The following is a 20,181-nucleotide window of genomic DNA, read 5'->3' as shown; positions in this document are numbered from 1 at the left end:
AAGTTTTGGATATATTGACTTTGTGAAGACAGAGGAGTCATGTTAGGATTTTTTTAACCATAAGTGAAATATGTGCAATATATTGGTACATTACATTTTTGAATGACTGATTCTAATATGAAGCTCATATCCATGGGACGTTCTTGTGTCATACTTAGAGAATTAGAGTAAATCACATAATTAAAGAATAAGTGTTGAGAGGAAATTTCGACTTTGTATTAGCTGTGAAGGACACCCTGTTAACAGACATAATTTTAACATGAAAATATTATAAATGTCATTAAAAAGTATGTACCTTAGGCAATTTTTTCAAAGGACGTGAATTAGCTTTGTATTCCACTTACCACTTATTGAAATTAGGTAATTCTTTACCTGAGTTGTCTAACCTTGTCTTGGTTTTTAAAAAGCACAAGTAGCTATTTTTATTGAAAATATTATATGAATAATAATTATAATAATAATTTCCTAGAATTTGTTTCCTAGATGGGAAGAGGGTCCTGATGGGCACAGATTTAGAAAAGGAGCATAGGAAACGGCCAGGGTAATGCACAATGTTGAGATGCCTGGGAGTCTTTGCATCCAACTAGTGAAACAATGCGTGTGTACAAGCTTCTAAACACTCTAACACGAAACATCCTTCTCAGTGATTTTGTATGCAATATAGGCAGACCTCAGCTACTTAGGAGGAGTCACACCGTATCTGTGGCCTCAGCAGCTTCTGAGAATCCATAGTTATATTTCCTCCCTATAGTTATTAATTAAATATTTAAAGCCTTTCATTGGAAATATATAACTGCTTTTGAAGCATTTTATTTAGCCAAAGTAACTTTACTTTATTCCTCATATGGGTTTTTATTTTTTTAATGAAGGCTCTTTTTTACTTGTGGGGATAGAAAACATACTGTCAGGTAAACACAGGGAAGTGGGGAGGGGATAATGGAGAGAGGAGGGAAGGGTTTTCGGGAACAACTATAAAGGATACATGAACAAAACCAAGGGGGTTGGAAACAAGGGAGGGAGGTGGGGATGGCTGCGGTGGAGGGGGAAATGTAGACAACTGTAATTGAACAACAATAAAATAATTGAATAAAAATAAAATATAGTGTCAGGTTTGGGATAATTTTTAGAATTGCATAAGTGTGGGGACAAATGGTGGTATAGTAGTTGTGCTCCAATATGAATAAAACTACTTCATCAATATGTATGATGAAGATGACATTTTTATGTTATACAAATTGGATGTGTCAGGATTTTAAATGTCACCTTTGGATTTAATGCAAGAAGTTCCTGACTGGCATTTTCTTGACTTTCCTTAGAAGTGACCCTGTAGCCACAGAATCTTACTTTCAATTCCTTGCTGACAAACAGTGAGATCTCTATCCTTCCCTATTCTGTGCCCTCCCAGCTCCCACCAACTCCTGCCCTCTGAACTCTCACCATGTCTGGATGTCAGGATGCACAGCAGCAGTAAGAAAGGGGACAGCATGGGGTACCCTTTATTCCACTTATATTCGCAAAGGGGAAGACTAAGAACAAGAATAAGAGGATTATCTTTTGTATCTTCCATGCAACTATTTTGTTTGTTGTTAATTTTTAAAACTCATATCCTGCATCACTCTAAAGCACATTGCTCGAGTAGAATAAATGGTTGAGGAAGTCAGGGTTAAAAGAATACATGGAAAGGAAAAAGCAAAGCCAGGGCGAGGTGAGTGTGACAGATACATACCTTAAGGTCTGTACAGTTGATAGAAGTAAGTTGCACATTTGGCTCATAGGTTCCTAACAGTGAAAGTGAAGAAGAAAACATGGTCAGTGACAGACTTGAAATATATGTAAGATAAAGACACAAACTTTTCTAATACTAACACCTAAAAGGAGTTTCTTTTGTGAATGCTCTTAAAGTGTAATGTAAAGGACAACAACTTCACCTGTACCCTATAACAGAAATAAGAAGACTCATATAGTTACTGATTATATTCTCATTAATATGTGCTTATTACATGCTACACAGTCCTAATGGAATACAAGCATTTTAAAAATCGCCAGTGTAAGATAGAGGCATAGGTAGACATCCTGGGCCTCCTGGCACAACCAAAAGAAGGACAATAACAAATTTAAAAACAAAAACAACCAGAACTGACAGAAAATTGAACTGTATGGAAGTCCAACAACCAAGGAATTAAAGAAGAAACATTCATCCAAACTGGTAGGAGGGGCAGAGATGGACAGCCGGGGTGGAGAGGATTCTTAGCAAGGTGGTGGCTGGCGGGCTAGGCAGTCCCACATTTGCATGCAGATAAAATGGAAGGAACAACTGGGGAGAGTGAGACAGACAGCGAAACCCAGGGTCCAAGCATGGGGAAATAAAGCCTCAAACCACTGATTGAAAACACCTGTGGGGATTGAGGCAGAAGGAGAAACTCTCAGCCTCACAGGAGAGTTCCTTGGAGAGACCTAAAGGATCCTAGAATGTACATAAACCCACCTACCCAGGAATGAGCACCAGAAGGGCCCGATTTGCTTGTGGGAAGTGGGGAAAGTGACTGAAAGCTGGCAGAGAGTAGAGCAAGCACCATTGTTCCCTCTCGGTCCCCTCCCCCACATAAATGTCACAACACAGCAACATGGGTTGCCCTGCCCTGGTGAACACCTAAGGCTCTGCCCCTTACTATGTAACAGGCACACCAAGACCCCCCCAAAAAATGGCCCAAATGGAAGAACAGATCAAAGCTCCAGGAAAAGTACAACTAAGTGACAAAGAAGTAGCCAACATGTCAGATGCACAGTTCAAAACACTGGTAATCAGGATGCTCACAGAATTGGTTGAGTATGGTCACAAATTAGAGGCAAAAAAGTGAAGGCTATGAAAAGTGAAATAAAGGAAAATGTACAGGGAACGAATAGTGACGGGAAGGAAACTGGGACTCAAATTAACAGTTTGGACCAGAAGGAAGAAAGAAACATTCAACCAGAAAAGAATGAAGAAAGAAGAATTCAAAAAAAAAAAATGAAGAGAGGCTTAGGAAACTCGAGGACATCTTTAAACATTCCAACATCTGAATCATAGGGATGCCAGAAGGAGAAGAGGAACAGCAAGAAGTTCAAAACTTATTTGAACAAATAATGAAGGAGAACTTCCCCAATCTGGCAAAGGAAATAGACTTCCAGGAAGCCCAGGAAGCTCAGAGAGTCCCAAAGAAGTTGGACCCAAGGAGGAATACATCAAGGCACATCATAATTATATAACCCAAGATTAAAAATAAGGAGAGAGTCTTAAAAGCAGCAAGACAAAAGGAAATAGTCACCTACAAAGGAGTTCCCATAAGACTATCAGGTGATTTCTCAAAAAAGACCTTATAGGCAAGAAGAGGCTGGAAAGAAGTATTCCAAGTCATGAAAGACAAGGACCTACATCCAAGATTACTCTATCCAGCAAAGCTGTCATTTAGAATGGAAGGGCAGATAAAGTGCTTCCAAGATAAGTCAAGTTAAGGAGTTCATCGTCACCTAGCCCTTATTTTATGAAATGTTAAAGGGACTTATCTAAGAAAAAGAAAATTAAAAATATGAACAGTAAAATGACAACAAACTCAGGGTTATTAACAACTGAACCTAAACAAAAACAAAAACAAACTAAGCAAACAACTAGAACAGGAAAAAAATCATAGAAATGGAGATCACATGGAGGGTTATCAGTGGGGGAGTGGGAGGGGAGAGAGGGGGAAAAGGTACAGAGAGTAAGTAGCATAAATGGTAGGTAGAGAATAGACAGGGGGAGGTTAAGGATAAGAAATGGTCAAGCCAAAGAACTTATACGTATGGCCCCGGGAACTAATGGGGGGAATGTTGGTGGGAGGGCGTGTGCAGGGCAGAGGGGAATAAAGGGAGGGAAAATGGGACAACTGTAATAGCGTAATCAATAAAACATATTAAAAATAAAAATAAAAATTTAAAAAATGGCCAATGATTCCAAATACACAGTTCTGTCTAAAAGTAAAATTCAGGAAATTTAGAGGAATAAGCAGCCCCCATATACTTCAGGCAATTATATTCATGGATATACTTCCCCCACTGGGTTTTGGATAGAATTATTCAGCATAGAGTCTTGGTTTATAATCTCTGACTAAATGTGGGAGTTCAATGCTTTGATTTAATCCAGGAAAGACAGAGTTAATTTTCTCCAGTCAAATTTACAGACGCAACTGTGAATGGATGATCTCAGTGGTTTCACTCTGAGACAAAATGAGGGAGGACCTACAGCCAAGGATAAAAATTTTCTTCAAAAATAATTTTGGATCCCCTACAAACCAACATGGAGGGTGAATCTAACTCAGGTTGCCTTACCCTTAAACCTTTAGTTTGAAAACTTAAAAAATGTGGGCTAGCAGTCATGGAACAACAACATTGCTAGAAATGAAATGTCATTAAAGCATATTGTGTTGTGCCCACTGGGAAAGAAGTCTTCAAATGCATCATGCTGAAATGCAATTAACTATCCATGAGCTACGAATCCTTAGGGGCCTAACATTTGGTACAGAACAGGCTAAAAAAAATAAACTCCAGAAGAAATGCTTAAATTTTGATGATAACATTCTTTCTTATTTCAGAACAGAGAGAAGGAGACTTATAGAACATTTTGCTTTCCTACCTCTAAGGAATAATTTTTTAATAAGGAGGCCAATATATTTGAAAATGGAATTTTATTCAACATTAACTAATGGTTCAAAGAGAGGACATTTAGAGTCAATGAGTATTTCTGATAACTCTTGGAATGCTTTCAAATGTGTTCACAACCACTTTTCACATAGTATATGACTTCACAATGCCAGAAGTTTTTCACTTTAACCTTTAAAATGTGCTAGCGTAATAGAGAAGTTCATCTTGAAGCAATGTACATAATTAAAATTCTCCATGTGTACTGGACTTACATTCAGAAAGAAAAAATTTCTAAAAACTTGGCATTTGAAAAGACAAAATACAGACTATTCAATACAATGAAACCTATTTTATTTCAAAGATTACAAAGTTAGATGGAAAATGCTGATAAGACTTGCTTTCCATAATGACTTTGGTCTGCTCCTTAACCTCTGACATCTCTTGCCACATCTCAGTTGCTAGGCAACAGCAGAGAAATAAAACCTGTGTGAGTAAAGGAAGTTCCCGACATAAGAATGGCTTATATTCTAGAAGTTGGTGAGCCACTCATTTAAAATTTTAAGTACATTTTTTCATGTTAAAAATATGATAAGTGGTAGCTCAGTACCCAAGCCAGCTACTGTAAGTGTATTTAACTCAAAAGTCTCTTGAAGTATAGAAAAGCAGCACCTCTTCCCTCCAGAGTGAATAATTTGACAATTCTCTTCTCCAAAATGTCAAATTTTAGGGAATGAGAAAGTGCCTGTGCAAAAATAAATATTACAACACGGTCTTCTTGGTTATAGGAAGAGTCAGATGAAGCCACAATCTATGTAGTCTTGCTTTAAATACAACGGTGACATCTAGCTATTTGAGAAATGATCAGATCAGAAGGCACACAGACAGAATTAAGAAGTGACCACTGACAATCTGAAGGTGGGGAGGATATGGAAAATCTTAGACAATCTAAAGCATAACTGCCTCTTGCCTTTTACAATAGTGTAGTCCGCCCGGCCCCTTCCACACTAGACATCCTGTGCTATATTATGCCTCCTTATAAAAGTGATAATAACCATCCCAATAACCAATGAAATGTTCATTTTAAAGACCTATTAGTGTGCATTTTAGAAAGCTTGAATCATAAATAGTGAACATGTAAAAGAAATTAGCACCGACTACAAGTGTTTAAGGGGTATGTCTTCAGTTCTAAGCAAAGTTCGTTTAGCTCAAGTAACAAAAACCAAGAGGTCTGTATAGCTGAACTTTACTATAAAAGTACAATTTCATTATACTTATAATTTGTAGGATGAGGAAATATACTATGAATTCCACCGAGGGACACCAGATAAACATCCACCACTCCAGGGCATTGAAAGTTAGCCATGGAAAGCTGTCCATTCTTGGAAATCTTACAGAGAAAAGGAAGAAATGTTTTCACCTCTATGTAAGGGAAATACACATCTCTGTAGTCATCAGGGTGTTATAAACTGTGGAGGGAAATGCATTTATCCCTATGGAGGGCAAGAATGGGCTTCCCCTTCTCATCCCTGCTTCTCATCCCTCAGGTGGGCTGCTCTCTCATGATGAAGGCATCCCTCATTTGAGGACTATTTTATACATTACACCTCAAAAATATTTTAACCTAATTGTGCATGAACCCTGCTGATTCTTAATTGCTGCTTTGGTCATGGACACAGCAGTGACAGTAATTCTGAATTAAAAGGTCACTGATATTAAGCATTGGATTAACTGCGTACAGTAGGTCCCAATATTGCTAACAACGTTTAGAGGCAGCAAATCACTGCCTAACTAAAAATGTTTGGTTCACCACAGCAAAGCCTACTGTTGTTTTGTTTAATTATTTCTTCCTTTACATTACCTCTGTATCTGCAGGACTAATTTTGAGTATTCCTATTCCAGATAACTAAAAATTGTTCTAAAATGCTATGCAGTCCTGTTGAAAGCAAATGTTGCCCAATCAAATCTGCAGATTATAATCAAGATTCATTTTTTAAAATTGTTTTTATGTAAATGTTCCTTAGGAGATTCTGTAAACAAGCACTAAACTTGGTCTTTAAACGGTTCCTCAAGTTTCAATGACTAAAGTCTTGGTTTTCCTTTCCTAGTTTTTCAGCTTGACTTCCTTAGTAGAATTCTTTAAATTTAAAGGATGCTAGGGCTATGCCAGAGCTCTGTGAAGTAGCTGATAAGAAGTAGTTCACACACAACAACATATTCAAAAACAACTTCTTAATTTGGTCTTCTGGGAAGTGGAAATTCTGTGATCTGAAAGTATGGGATCTGAAATTCTGGGATCTGAAAGTATGAACTTTTTAAAAGTAAAATATTTAACATGCTTACTCCATTGGAGAGTCTGGGAATGTTTTGAATATATGCCGCTAGGAAGATACCCTGGGGAAAGTTACTGTAGCTTCCTTAGACTTTCCTCCTGTTACAAATAACCCATAACGCCCACAGATGTTTTATACTCAATCAGGGCTTGAGTATACCCTGGGGGCCCCCTAGCAAATGTGGCTACACCTCTGGGAAATCTAGATCCATATTTCACACTTAATGTTCAAAAACATTCTTTGATATGTCAACAAAGTCTTTGCTTTCTCTCATATTTGACTTTTTTAAATAGCCATCCAGAGGAATTGGTAGAAACCATGTAGCGGAGAGAGAAGGGAAGCCCTGGGGTATGGCGGGGATGGTGCTCCACTGAGAATCAGCAGTCTTCACACTATTTTGCTTGTGTGCCACCTAAAAAAGAAAGAAAGAAACCCTTTGAAAAACTACATACCCATGCACATTTTTATGATCACACCTAAAATCTTTATCTTACGTTAAAAGAGTTGTTATACAGCATATAATTTCAGGTATCATGTGCATGTTATACTTTTTATAATTAAACAAGTATCGTAAACATTGTAGCAATTTGCTATCTGTCATCATCTATTTCACAAATACAGGAACAAACTTTTCTTTTCCAGATATTCTGCACCATTTCTTTTTCTCAGTCTTGTATTTCCATTCCATTTCACCACAGAATATTACCCTAATGTAATAGCTTTATGCTTGAAAGTATTTTATTGATTACCTATCATAATTCTCTGCAACAAAATGGGTATAGAAATTGAAATTTGAACTTCATTTTTCATTTTATATAACCATAACATTCTAAGTTTTAAAAATATTTGCTGCATTAACTGGTCATTATACTTACTAGCAGTAGACACTTTGATCTAAACAACACAACTATGTTACAAACAATGATAAGTATTAAACATATAAAGAAAATGTTATTAGAAATTAGCTAGCTAATAAGCTAGGCAGAGCATCTTTTACATTTGTCTATGTATCTTTGGGTAAATGTTTTGTATTTCTAAAATGACACACAGGTGAGTGACATCCGTTCTCCCTCCTCTTTCTCTCTCTCTTTTTTTGTCTCCATTTCTTATAGAAGCACAAATGAAATTGTTGCAATACAAAAGTTGATGTAAATGGAAGGATTACCATATTACATCAGGTATCCTTGAGTCTTTAAATTAATTTATTAGCTGCTTCATTTGGTCTTCAATTTGGTTGAAAGGAAAATATCAGAACTTACCTGAGTTGCAGGGTTTGTTAGTATCTTAAGTATTTCCAGTCATTGAAGAAATTTACTGTGTTGATCTTTCTGACCGACTGCTTTTGCCCTCTGGAGGTTTACTATCATGGGACAATGCAGTATACAGATTAGTCATGGGGGCTGGTTTGCTTTCATATGGTTTAGTGGGAGGAAAGTGTTTTGAAATAGGAAGTAAGAAAGGAGAACCTCGAAGGCAGTCACTTTCTCAGGCTGAACAGTCTTAGGATATGGAAGCTGAGAATCTTAAAGCTAGACAACCTAACCAGACAAGTGCCAGCATACTCCTTTGAAAAAAAAATTTGTACATGGACAATAGTGTGGTGATGGAGTGGGGGGCATGTAAGGGGACTAGATGGTAATGGAAAATAAAATAAACTTTTGGAAGCAAAACAAAAGAAAAACATCTGTGTGCTCCCAGAGGTATCCATACTCCCATTTGCAGATCCTTATGATAGATAATAAATATTTGGCTATGTGGTTGTTGTTTAAAGGAGAAGTTATGATTATGAATTTAGGTACCCTACAGATGTTAGTATTATTTGAGAAAAGAAAAACACCCTATTAGATAGAGTTCTCTCACTAGACAAGTAACCTGTCTACTGTTGACCCTTCAACAATACAAGGGTTAGAGAGAGCTGGCAGGCCCCCCCACAGTTGAAAATCCACATACAACTTTCTATTCCCCCAAAACTTTACTAATGGGCTACTATTGCCTCAAAGCCTTACCAATAATACAGACAGTTGATACATTTTTAAGTTATATGTTTTATATATATATATACACACACTGTATTCTTACAAGAAAGTAAGCTAGAGAAAAGGAAGTGTTAAGAAAAATCATTAATTTCTTCAGATTTTTGCAAATTGTTGCAAGTCTCCAAAAGATTTTCCAATATATGTATTGAAAAACTCCACATATAAGCATACCTGAACAGTTCACACCTGTGTTGTTCAAGGGCCAACCATATTTCCCCCTCCAAACCAAAGACCAACTTTATTTTATCTTTGTTTCTTGCTGCCCTCGTGTAGCTAGTCCTAAGTCACACAATAGGTGCTCAATAAACTTCTGAACAAAACTGATGGGAAGAGGCAGGAGGGCATCAGGGGGACTTGGATAGGACCTGAAGCAGTAATGTATATACAGACTAGAGTTTTGTCATCTTCTGTGTATGAGGTGTGGTGGTGGGATATTCTTCTGGGCTTCATGGAAGGAGATTTGTGCAACTGGCCAGTCACAGACAGGCTATTCATGATCAATATTGTTAACGTTGCCTCCATCACCACTGTCGCCATGGTTAACACTGATTGGGTTCCTCAATATATCAGGCATGTTACTCTCTTTATATGTCTTACTACATGTAATCATCACTTAGCTCTATGAGTTAGATACCCTGCCTCACCACCTATTTAGTGATGAAGAAACTGAGCCTTAGCAAGATAAATAGCTTGCCCAAGATCACACGGCTTGGTTGAGTAAGGAATGGAGCCAAGTCATACATCTAATTTTCCTTTTATCTAAGCTATTAATTCCTATTTTCATTGTTTAACTGTTGTTCATCCTTCAAGATGCAACTCAGTCTGGATACAGAGCAACTAAGCAAATTTTTATGTTATTTATTTATTTAACAGTATTTTGAAACAACTTTAGGCTTAACAGAGGAGTAGTAAATGTAATAGAGATTTCCCATATATCCCACTCCCATCTATCTGCAATGTTAACAGTTCACATAAAGGCAGTAAAATGAACCAAACTAAGAAATAGGCATCGGTACAATACTTTTAACTAAACTACAGACTTCATCCAGATTTTGCAATTTTTTCACTAATGTCCTTTTTCTGTTCCAAGATGCACTCAGGATCCCACACTGCACATTAGTCAACTTACTATGATCTCTTTAATCTCTTCTAACCTTGTCACTTTTTTTAATCCTCACCTGAGGACACATTTATTGATCTTAGGGAGAGAGAGGAAGAGAAACATCAATGTGAGAGAGAAACTTCAATTGGTTGCCTCTCACACAGGCCCTAACTGGGACTGCACTGGCAACTCAGACCTCTGCCCTGACCGGAACTGAACCCATGACCCTTTGGTTAATGTCCCTCAGTTTGGGTTTGTCTCAGGTTTCCTGTGATTAGAATGAGGTCCTGTCTGGAAGCCTTTGCTGTCTATGTGACTTACTACTGATGATTTCAACTTTCATCACTTGGCTAAGGTGGTTCTGCTGGGCTGCTCTGCTGTAGTGTCAACATGTATCATTTTATAATTGAGAAATATTTGTGGAGAGATACTCTGAAACTTAAACTTTCACCCACTGATGTTAGCATCATTGGTGGGTCATGCCTGTGGCAATTATTCCTGTGGTTTTCTAATAGAGATTTTTCTATTTTCTTCATTCATCCTACAGTTATTGGTTGGAATTTTCTGTAAAGAAGAGTAGTTCTTTCTCATTTATTTACTTATTCAGTTATTTCTTTTTAGCACTATAAATTCATGGGTAGTCATTCTCAGGTTATAATCCAATACTATCCTTATTTATTTGCTCAAATTGTTCCAGCCTTGGCCATTAGGGGCTCTTTCAGATTGGCTGCTGTGTGTTTTTACATGCCCCTTCCTTTTTTTTTTAAGTATCTTCTTACTTTACAGACCACAGAATGCTTCAGGCTTAACAAATGAAGCACAATTTAAATGCTGAACTATTTAAAATTAAACTAATTAAACTGTTAAGTATGATAATTATGTATTATACTGAAACATTGAAGTTTCTCATTGGACATCTCATTCAGTACATCACTAACTTTTTAGAAGCTTGGCGTTTCTTAGGAAGAAGTTGTCTTGCGTAGCCGTAAGAAAACTACAGAAGATGGCAAGTTCTTTGTTTTTCTCTTCCCCAACATAGTCTTGGAAATTACTTTGTAGTATGGAATGTAACATTCGAGTCACATAACAACGCCTACCATTGCCATTTAATTTCCTTTCAATAAATGTGCAAATGTTCCCCTTCCTGATCAATGTACCCGAACAAATGCAGATTTTCAGAATGCTGCGGCAACGGGCATCCTGCAATGTTCTCTGGAACTTTTAGGATCTGGGGGCTTAATTACCCTGTTTAGATGAGCTTGTACTTTACCCGGGGCTTTGACTTTGTTCTGTAGCAGGTTGTCTCTTCCTGCACATGTGCATTAAATTGGAAGAAGTTAAAATTACAGAGTTACTCTTGTCAGGTTGATTGTACTGCCAAAATTGTTTAGTCTTTTTACATGTTTGTTTGAAGAAGCGTTTTCTTAAAAATTAATTGTAAGGTAGGAATGAGAGTCTTCACTCTGAAAGTTACTGAATCTAGATGAGTGTGGATTGTGGGCAGTCTCCCTCACTCACCAAGCTGTTGCTGTGCCATTAATCAAGGAAACCCATCTAATTTTAGGTTTAGCTTTAATCAGCTCTTGTGCTATTTCCATTTTTACACAAACACTTTAGATTACTTTTAGCATCTCTGTAAGCCCAGAACTACAAAAAAACCAACTCAGCACACAGGCTCGTAGGAAACGGGGGCATGTTGGGGTGAGTCATTGGAAGGACATATGTTTTTCGAATCTGGATGTTATCATAGTATCTGAATCAAAGACCAAAATAAAATGAAAAGACAGATCAACAGGCAATATAAAGATGGGCTAAGTAACAAACTCATGCTTTAGAGTGCACAAAGGTAAATTTTAAAATGTTATAACTAAGGTCACAATGGGTACAATATAATGAACTTCCTCGAGTCTTACTAGAAAAAAATTACCAATATGTGGTAGATGAAAAATATTTTATTTAGCTCACATACAAAGAATTTGAGATAGTAATGAAACTGTCAATAATTTTGTTTAGTCTTCATAGATTTTTCTAGAGAGATAACCAAGTAAATGTTACATGATCGATACAAACTATAAGAGGTTAAAATTAAACCAAATAATTGTGAGTTTATAAACATTCACATCCATAAGTCCATTTGTAGATTGATTATTTGGAACTCACAAGATATTTTCCCATAAAAAGACTGCTTTAGTTGTTGGCTTCCCAGGTAATTAGATAAAAGCCTATTTCATCTGGGATACACTTGAAGTATGGATAAACTGTAGTATTTCTCTTACCCCGAATTGCCAAGTTTTGCGTTGCTGTTACAAAGCTTTGCCATCAGCATCCCATCTCTGGCAGCTATTGAGTCTGCAGATAGCCCCTATATAATATCCCCTGGTGGTGTGAGATCAGGAGAAGAAGCAGGGTTCTGCTAGCAGAAGCAGGGACTTCTACAGTTAAGCAGACACTCCAGGGCACCCAGAACGTTGTCTCTCTCTCCACATAAAATGGGTGTTAACAATTACAAAACAAGGGAAAATTCCCCAATAATTTGTAAATATGGCTGTTAACAAGTCCAGACCTAATGATAGAACATTCTATTGTAGAAAACATTGTCATGTATTTTATTGATCTGCAACTTTGGAGTGACTGTGCCTGTCTCAACTTCATAAAAATAAAACTATGGCCAAATATAATCAAGATCACAAGATTTCTACAAGAAAAGAATGTTTATTCATCATCATGAGGAGTGCAAAAAATTATTTTTTTGAAGGATTATACAGAAATGATCCTGGAAACATTTCACTTTAGCAACTACCATTTAATTAGTTACAGACACTATGTAATGTTGGCAAAGAAAAGACTCCTGAAGTTCAAAATACTCATACTTGATGCAGTCCAATGGGATTAAAGTGCCATTGTCAAAGACTAAGTACACTTGTAAAATGTGAATGTCTGTCCTGCTGTGCCCTTCCCCAGATAAGGACCCCTAAGGCAGAGTGATGTATTTTTACGTACACATTAATAATTACAGCTAACGTTTACAATGTGCTCACTACATGCTAGGAACAATTGGAATAGATTCACATATTGGGTTCTCAAGCAAGGTGAAGAGGGTGACGTGATCATCCCTACTTTGTAACTAAGACATGGAGGCCTTGAAGGATAACTTACTACACAGGCAGCAGACTCCAGAGTCAGGTTCAAACTTAGCTTCTAATACCTAGGCTGTACAGCTTATATATAATTAACTGTAATACACAATTATCCTTTATACCACCAGCTTAAACTCTCCACGTAAGTATAATGGCACCTGGATATGAATGCCATTATCTGTTACCCATTTCCAGATTTTTATCAGGCTCATTTCCGCTTCTCATTTGAAAGGGTCACATCATGACTCTCCTAGGCATTGGGGTTTCTGTACATTTGTAAAGCCCTGTTCCATTATGAACAGGCCCCAGATTACATTAATCTTGGATATTTGTTGGAATGTCCTGTTTTTGCATTAAAAAAAGCTTGACTATTACATGTTACAAATTTTAAAAAAATCATCAGAGTACATTCACTCCAAGGAAAGCTGTCTTCTTCTAGAGGAGATAGTCCAGTGATTCTTCTATGAGGATAAGTGCTATCCTACTATTTACTTTGTTTTGCCCTTGGGCAGTTACCTAACTACTCATCTGTAAAACAGGTATAATAAACTTCAGGGGAAGTTTATAAAGTGTATGAAAGTTCTTACAGAGTGCCTGGCCCGTATAGTAAGCACTCAATAAATGAGTTTTCTTTGTGAGTAGAGACGGTTTGGTGGCTCAGAATCTTTTTGGAACTAGTTTTTGAACTTTCTTCCAAAGTAGCACATTAAACTATTCTAAGAATTCAGTTGAATGTGTGTATAGTCAAAACCTCAGGGTTTTTGTTTTTGTTTTTTAATGTCTAGTGGTTATTACACTTGTTGACCACCTTCTTCATTAGCCTGGTGCTAAATCATTTTGTCTCCCCCAGAAAACAAACAAAAAACAAAACAAAACAAAACAAAACCCTATCCATCTTCAACAACATGAGATTTTGCAGTTTTTGAAGTGATTTCCAAATAATGAGGTATATGCTCTTGAGAGAATTTCTCAAATAAATGCCTTAAAATGCTTTCAGCAATGGCTGCAAGACTGAGGAAAAAATATTATTAGGACCAGCAGACATGATAATATAGTATAAGTTCTTGTGTGTTTATTTAAAAATATGAGGCCTGTTATGTCCTAGCAGATGTGAATTCCTGCATTTGCCTCCTTTCCATCAGGCATGTAACCAAATTAGCAGCACCAGCAGAGTAGCTTTTAAGAGCTCCTGGATGCTTCTTCCCAGCTCCTCTTTGAAGTGCATTTATAAATAAGTTCAACACCACCATGGGTCTAGAGCCTTCCTCCTTCAGGGCTTCTGCATCTGGGTGGTCACCTAAGTGAGACGGAGGGAGGGAGGCATTGGGAACTTCTGGGCTGCACTGTCTGAGGGAAAGTGGCCAAGTGACATTATTGTGAGTGAGCCACCGTGTCATAACTGCAACACACACATACTGCGTGACACTTAGAGCTCACTAAATGCTTTTACCTCAATTATTTCACTTAATCCTCTCAATGGTCCTTGAAGCAGATTTGAGTTACTTAGTTTAGAAATGAAAAAGCAGATAAAAAGGAATGAAGCAACGTGGGCCAAGTTAAGGTTAAGGGCACTGGGCATGGAGGAGCTGGAGGGCTGACTCTGCCCACCACAGGGGGCCAGGGATGGAGACTCACTGTCTACCTGGCTTTCCCTCCACCCACCTCTGATTGCCACACAAATGTCTTTTGCTTTTCTGCTCTTTAATTTCTCTAGCAGGAGGAACCACTGAGCACATGTGAATCAGTACTGAAGTCAGAGGCCAATGCTCTGGCTGAGGAACCCTGTATCACTCTCCCTCCTTTAGTGATAGCATTTCAGGTGCCAAACGTTCTTACTCTAGCCACACTCCTAGGGAAAATGGCATGTTTTGGTTTCTCCTCAGTCCTGTTTGAAATAATATGGATAAATATTTGAGTGCTCACTGTGAACCTTACTTAAGTGTCCAAGATCCAAAATGCCTTTTGGAGTCTGTGTTTGCTTTTTCCTTCGTAGCCAGCAGAAGTGACAAGCCCCTCGCGACCAACTGTGCAGGCAGACATCTAATCATTATGAATTGTACTGTTTCCAGTAATGACAATCCGTGGACATTTGTTTATCATAAATGTTCACTGAGTGCCTTCTATGTGCCAGATGGCATGCTAGCTATGGACACAGTGTGATCAGAAGCAACCCTAGTCCTCCACTGGGACTTGCGGTTCATCAAATAATCACGCATGCAATGCGTAGCTGCAATGCTGGAAAGTGGAGGGACTGGCACTTCCAAAGCCATCAGTGAGGATATCTGACCCAAGGTAGGGAACTTGATAAAAAGGCCAATTAGGTAACCTCTGTGATGAGATGGAAGAAGGGGGCATGGTTCAGGAGCCCAGAGAGAACTCGGGGCATTAAGGCTGTGTTAGAGGGTGTCGTCCACACCCTGAGAATACTGGGCTCGGAATGTTCTAAGCGAAGGGTCATAGCATCACCCCTCTGCCTGTGAGAGCTCACTCATGTTGGGAAAACTGGATTAAAGACCCAAGAAAAGACAATTACAGAATGGACGGTGGGGAGGGGCAGATGTGGACAGATCCAGGAGTTTAAAGTAAAATGCAAAGTGGGAGAGTAAGGTGGCAAGAAGACATTAGGATTTCTAATTTGCATGACTGGGAATTAGTGGTGTCATTCATTAAGCTCTCTAGGACCTAATGCTAGAAATGTTTTCAGGGTTTAACCTCCCCCACTCCACAGGTTAATGTGTTATGCTACTCATTCTGGAAAATACAAACATGAGTGAGAGAGATACCTGCTTCCTTTCAGAGATTGCAATCCAGTGGAGGGACGTGAAGGGAGTGGTTAAGATACTCTGCTAAAATATATTTAAAGTGTGGCTGTTGCATAAAGTTGGCAATGGAAATCCACATAGAAACTCCTTCCAGAGGGTAACTAGAGGGTGGGAAGCCTTAGAACTTGGTTGCCCTAGTGGAGGAAGAGACTAGGATTAAGAGACACTTCTGGCAAATGAAGGAATGACCTGGTGACCTTTGAAAAGGCACTGTGAATCACTGAATAAAGCCTTAATGCAGACCAAATGGAAAAACACAGTACAGGCTTCAAGCCTGAAATGATAGAATCTAAAACTCATCTTTCATGGGTATGCCAAGTGCAATCAAAGAAGTGAGCCACTTAATGGGAGCAAGTGGGATGAGAGTGATTTGTGAAGACAGAGGGTAGATTGCAACTTCTTTTCCTGCCTCCAACAGTCTCTTAAAAGTATTCACTGCGTGGTCATTGCTAAATCTTTATAAATGTCACCATGGCAACCATTGATATGAAAAATAATATTAGCCTGGACACTTCTGCATCAGTTGACCTGACATTTTCCATTGCAGAAAGCATTTACATTGTTTGTGCAGATGCGTAAAGAGAATTCTACTTGGATCCTGTCACATTTTTTTTTGTCCTGAGAAGACAAGTGCTTGTTAAGTCCACCCTGATATTAAAAATGACCCAGTGGCACTTGAAATGGGTGGTTTTACCATTCTTTCCTTTCATCTCTGAGGATGTACTGGGGAGATGTACCCTGTTGGTGTCATCTGTGGTCATTCAGGGTGAGGCCAGTGAGCCCTTTAGTGGGGTTGGTTGGGAGATTTCACCCAAATCAGTTAGTTCCACCAGTGGACCTGGAGGTGTATTGCATATAACCATGCACGCTTTTTAAAAAATCACACACTCACTGTTTTTTCTTATAGTTCTTTGGAATCTCTTCCTTCTGGTGTCTAATCTCAATCTTGGGCAACCTGGCTTTTCAGTTCTGTACTTTCTACCCCTCTGTTCATCCTTCTCCCCAGTCTCATATTTTATAGTCCCTGCTGCTTTCTTTATTCTCTCGTTCAATAAACACATATTAAATGCCTTCCCCATGTCAGGCACTGTTCCAGGTGGCCGGGACAACCAGTCAATAGGAGTCCAGAACCCCTGCCTCTGTGTTGCTTACATCAGGAATGGTGGGAAACACAATACACAAGGAAGTTATGGGTATGTTAGGTGATAATTTTTTTAAAAAGTAGAGTGTGAGGAAGGGTAGGCATGCTGGGTAGCCCAGTCACAATCTTTAATAAAGTTATCAGGGTAGGCCTCTGTGAGTGGGACCGTGAGAGTAGTCTTGAAGGAAGTGAGGGCACATTGGAAAGAGAAGGAAGGCGGGAGATGCCTGGCTTATCTGAGAACCTGCCAGGGATGGAGTGCAGCTGTAGGTGTGATCAGATCAGTGGGGTTGGGAAGGACGAGGGCTAAGATGCATGTCCAAGGGCCTTTGGAGGTTGTGAATATGAGTGATGTGATCTGGCTTATTTTTATAAGGACCACAACAATATCCTTTGTTTGGAGAAGGAATCAAAGGTCCTAGGATGGCAGGAGAGAAAAATGTGATGAGGCTCTTGCAGGAACCCAGGGGAGGGATGATGATACCTTGTAGGGAGTGTGAGTGGTGGATGTGGTGAGAAGTGGTTGGATCCTGGATACGTTTTGAAGGTAGAGCCACTAGGATTTATGAATGGATTATAGCATTCTCCTTTGAACTGTTCTCAAACTTTAAATAGTAGTAGAATACTCTTCGTAGTAAAATAAATACACAGGTTCCATTTATGGTAGCTTTTTTTAAAAAAAATATTCCTTTTTCTGTAGAGGAAATTCAACTGGACATACGGAATTCTGTAGGAACAACTTAGCATTGTGGTTAATAGCAGTTTCCAAAATCAAATTGCCTGGTCCCATTACGTCACAAACGTGTGACCAGGGACAAGGTACTTAGCTCATGAGTAGGCTCAGTTTTACCATCTGTAAAACGTAGATCATAAGAATTCCTGCCTCATAGAACTATGGGAGAGGAAATGAGATAATATACATAGGAAACACTTAAAATAGTGTATGGCATCTAGGAGGTGTTAAATGAAAGTTAATAATTACTAAAATTTTATTAGCACTTGCCTTAAGTTCTCTAGTAGCTTCTTAGATGATGAAAAAACTGCAGATGCTTTCTGTATTAGTAAATAGAGACTTTTCAGAGGACTTTTACTGTTCTCTAATATGTCAATGGTAGTAGCAACACTCAACACTTAACTCAGTTCTGAGTTCACTTAACTCAGTTCTTCTCTGCATTCATAGTTAATTCAATGTTTTGTTACTACACTGTATAATTGTACTGTGGAATTACTGTTTTTGAAAGTTGAAGACCAATTGAATGTTGGTGATTTCATGAGATTTAAGCAATATGTGTGTGTACATGTATATACATATTTGACAAGTTTTTAAAGATCTTACAGGTGTAGCTATGAAGTCAGACCACCCAAGTTTGTATCCTGGCCCTACTGGTCATACCTGTGTGACCTTGGACACATTGTTGAGTCTGTTTCTGCCTTATTTACCCCTTCTGTAAAATAGGGGTAATGACAGAATCTATCTCTGGGATGATAGCTCATAAAACCATTCTTTGCACAAGGTAAATATTCAATAAACTTGGTTCTTTGTAAATATAGTGATCCCTGGACACCATGATGTAGAATCCCAATGCCTGAACATGTCTGGGCAAAAAAATCACTAGCTCCAATTCATAAAACATTGGGATTATATTTATTTAGATGCAATTCCTATTTGACCCCTTTAATTACATGCTAGAAACTTCTGTTATCCATCACCTAAGATAATCATGAATGGTCAAGTGCATTTTCTCTGTATCACACAGGAACTTGGGCCAAAACCATGCATGACATATTTTTTCTTTGGAGTGTTTGAAGAGTTGTTGAAATTCTGGTCATGATATTTAGTGTGTTATGAGTTCTTTATGCCTGTTGTTAAATATGCCAGCATTTTATTAACACATTACAATGAAATAGACAGCCAGCTACAGTAATAGGTTCCCCCTAAAGAGTGTGAATATCAACAAATCTGATGGCAGGCACTGCCAAAGAAGCCAAACGTGTTAAAAAAACAACTAGTTTCATAGAGATAATGGGTCCATTCATGCTTAATCCAGTGGCTTCTACCAAGTGCTTCAGATAATTGTTTAAAGATGTAAATAGGTGGTTGCTATTAATATTTATTTTTATGGCATCCTTCTTTTGAGAAGTTCCTAACATTCAATTTAATTGTGCTTTAGGGTTTTTTCTTTAATTCCTTCTATTTTTCAGCTATGCCTACACATAAAAATCACTTGGAGAATGTTAAAAAATACCAATGCCCAGGTTTCATTCCCCAGAGGTTCTCAGTTGATTGGTTTGGTGTAGATCTCAAGCATCAGTGTTTTAAAATTATCTTTTAATTTAAATTTTTACTATGAAATATTTCCAATGTACACAAAGTAGAGAGAATCATAATAATAAGCCCACATATATCTATCACCCAACTATGATAATTAACTTTAGTTGCTATTTTTAAAAGTACCCCCAAGTGATTCTTCTAATATGCAGCATGGTGAGAGCAACCACTCTATTCTAATAAAACAGAAAATGGAAGGAGTATTTCAGGGGATATTGATATGAAAAGAAGCTGAAATTTGCTCAAGGACACAAAACAATTTGAAGACATCACCTAGAACTCTGTTCATCAAGCCATAACAGCATTCATGAACATGTGTGTAATGTGGTGAATGTAGGCCTGCTTGGTTTTGTTAAACAGTGAAATAATTTGAGAGTGGACATCGGAACATCTGGGGAAAATTCAGAAAGACTTAGGAGTGTAATGGTCTCCCATTTAGAATCTTTATACCTTGACTCAAACAACATCATGCCCTTCCACCTAAGGCAACTCAGTCAGACCTGGCTCGGAGATAAAAAAGGTCTGATGAACAACGGCGGGACAAGTGGATTGGAACTGAGGGATCAGAGGAGACCTGCAGGAGGGGAAAAGGTAGTGGAAACTATCTCCAGACTTAGGGAGAAAAAGC

The 20,181-nt window shown here is 38.2% G+C and overlaps 1 protein-coding gene and 1 long non-coding RNA gene across 16 annotated transcripts in view; one reads left to right on the top strand and one right to left on the bottom strand.

Moving 5' to 3' along the window:
* EPB41L3 (erythrocyte membrane protein band 4.1 like 3) overlaps positions 1-20,181 on the top strand; it is a 202,230-nt gene that overhangs the window by 31,103 nt on the left and 150,946 nt on the right. The window lies entirely within an intron of this gene.
* Positions 4,986-6,907, bottom strand: LOC118496719. The gene is made up of 2 exons (XR_004899277.1): positions 5,264-6,907; positions 4,986-5,139 (listed from the first exon to the last, which is right to left on the bottom strand). It is a non-coding gene; the product is annotated as an uncharacterized LOC118496719 (long non-coding RNA).

The sequence above is a fragment of the Phyllostomus discolor genome, chromosome 9, assembly GCF_004126475.2.
Source record: "Phyllostomus discolor isolate MPI-MPIP mPhyDis1 chromosome 9, mPhyDis1.pri.v3, whole genome shotgun sequence".
NCBI lineage: Eukaryota > Metazoa > Chordata > Mammalia > Chiroptera > Phyllostomidae > Phyllostomus > Phyllostomus discolor.
The sequence above is the reverse complement of the archived record's forward strand: the minus strand, read 5'-3'. Positions and strand labels throughout refer to the sequence as shown.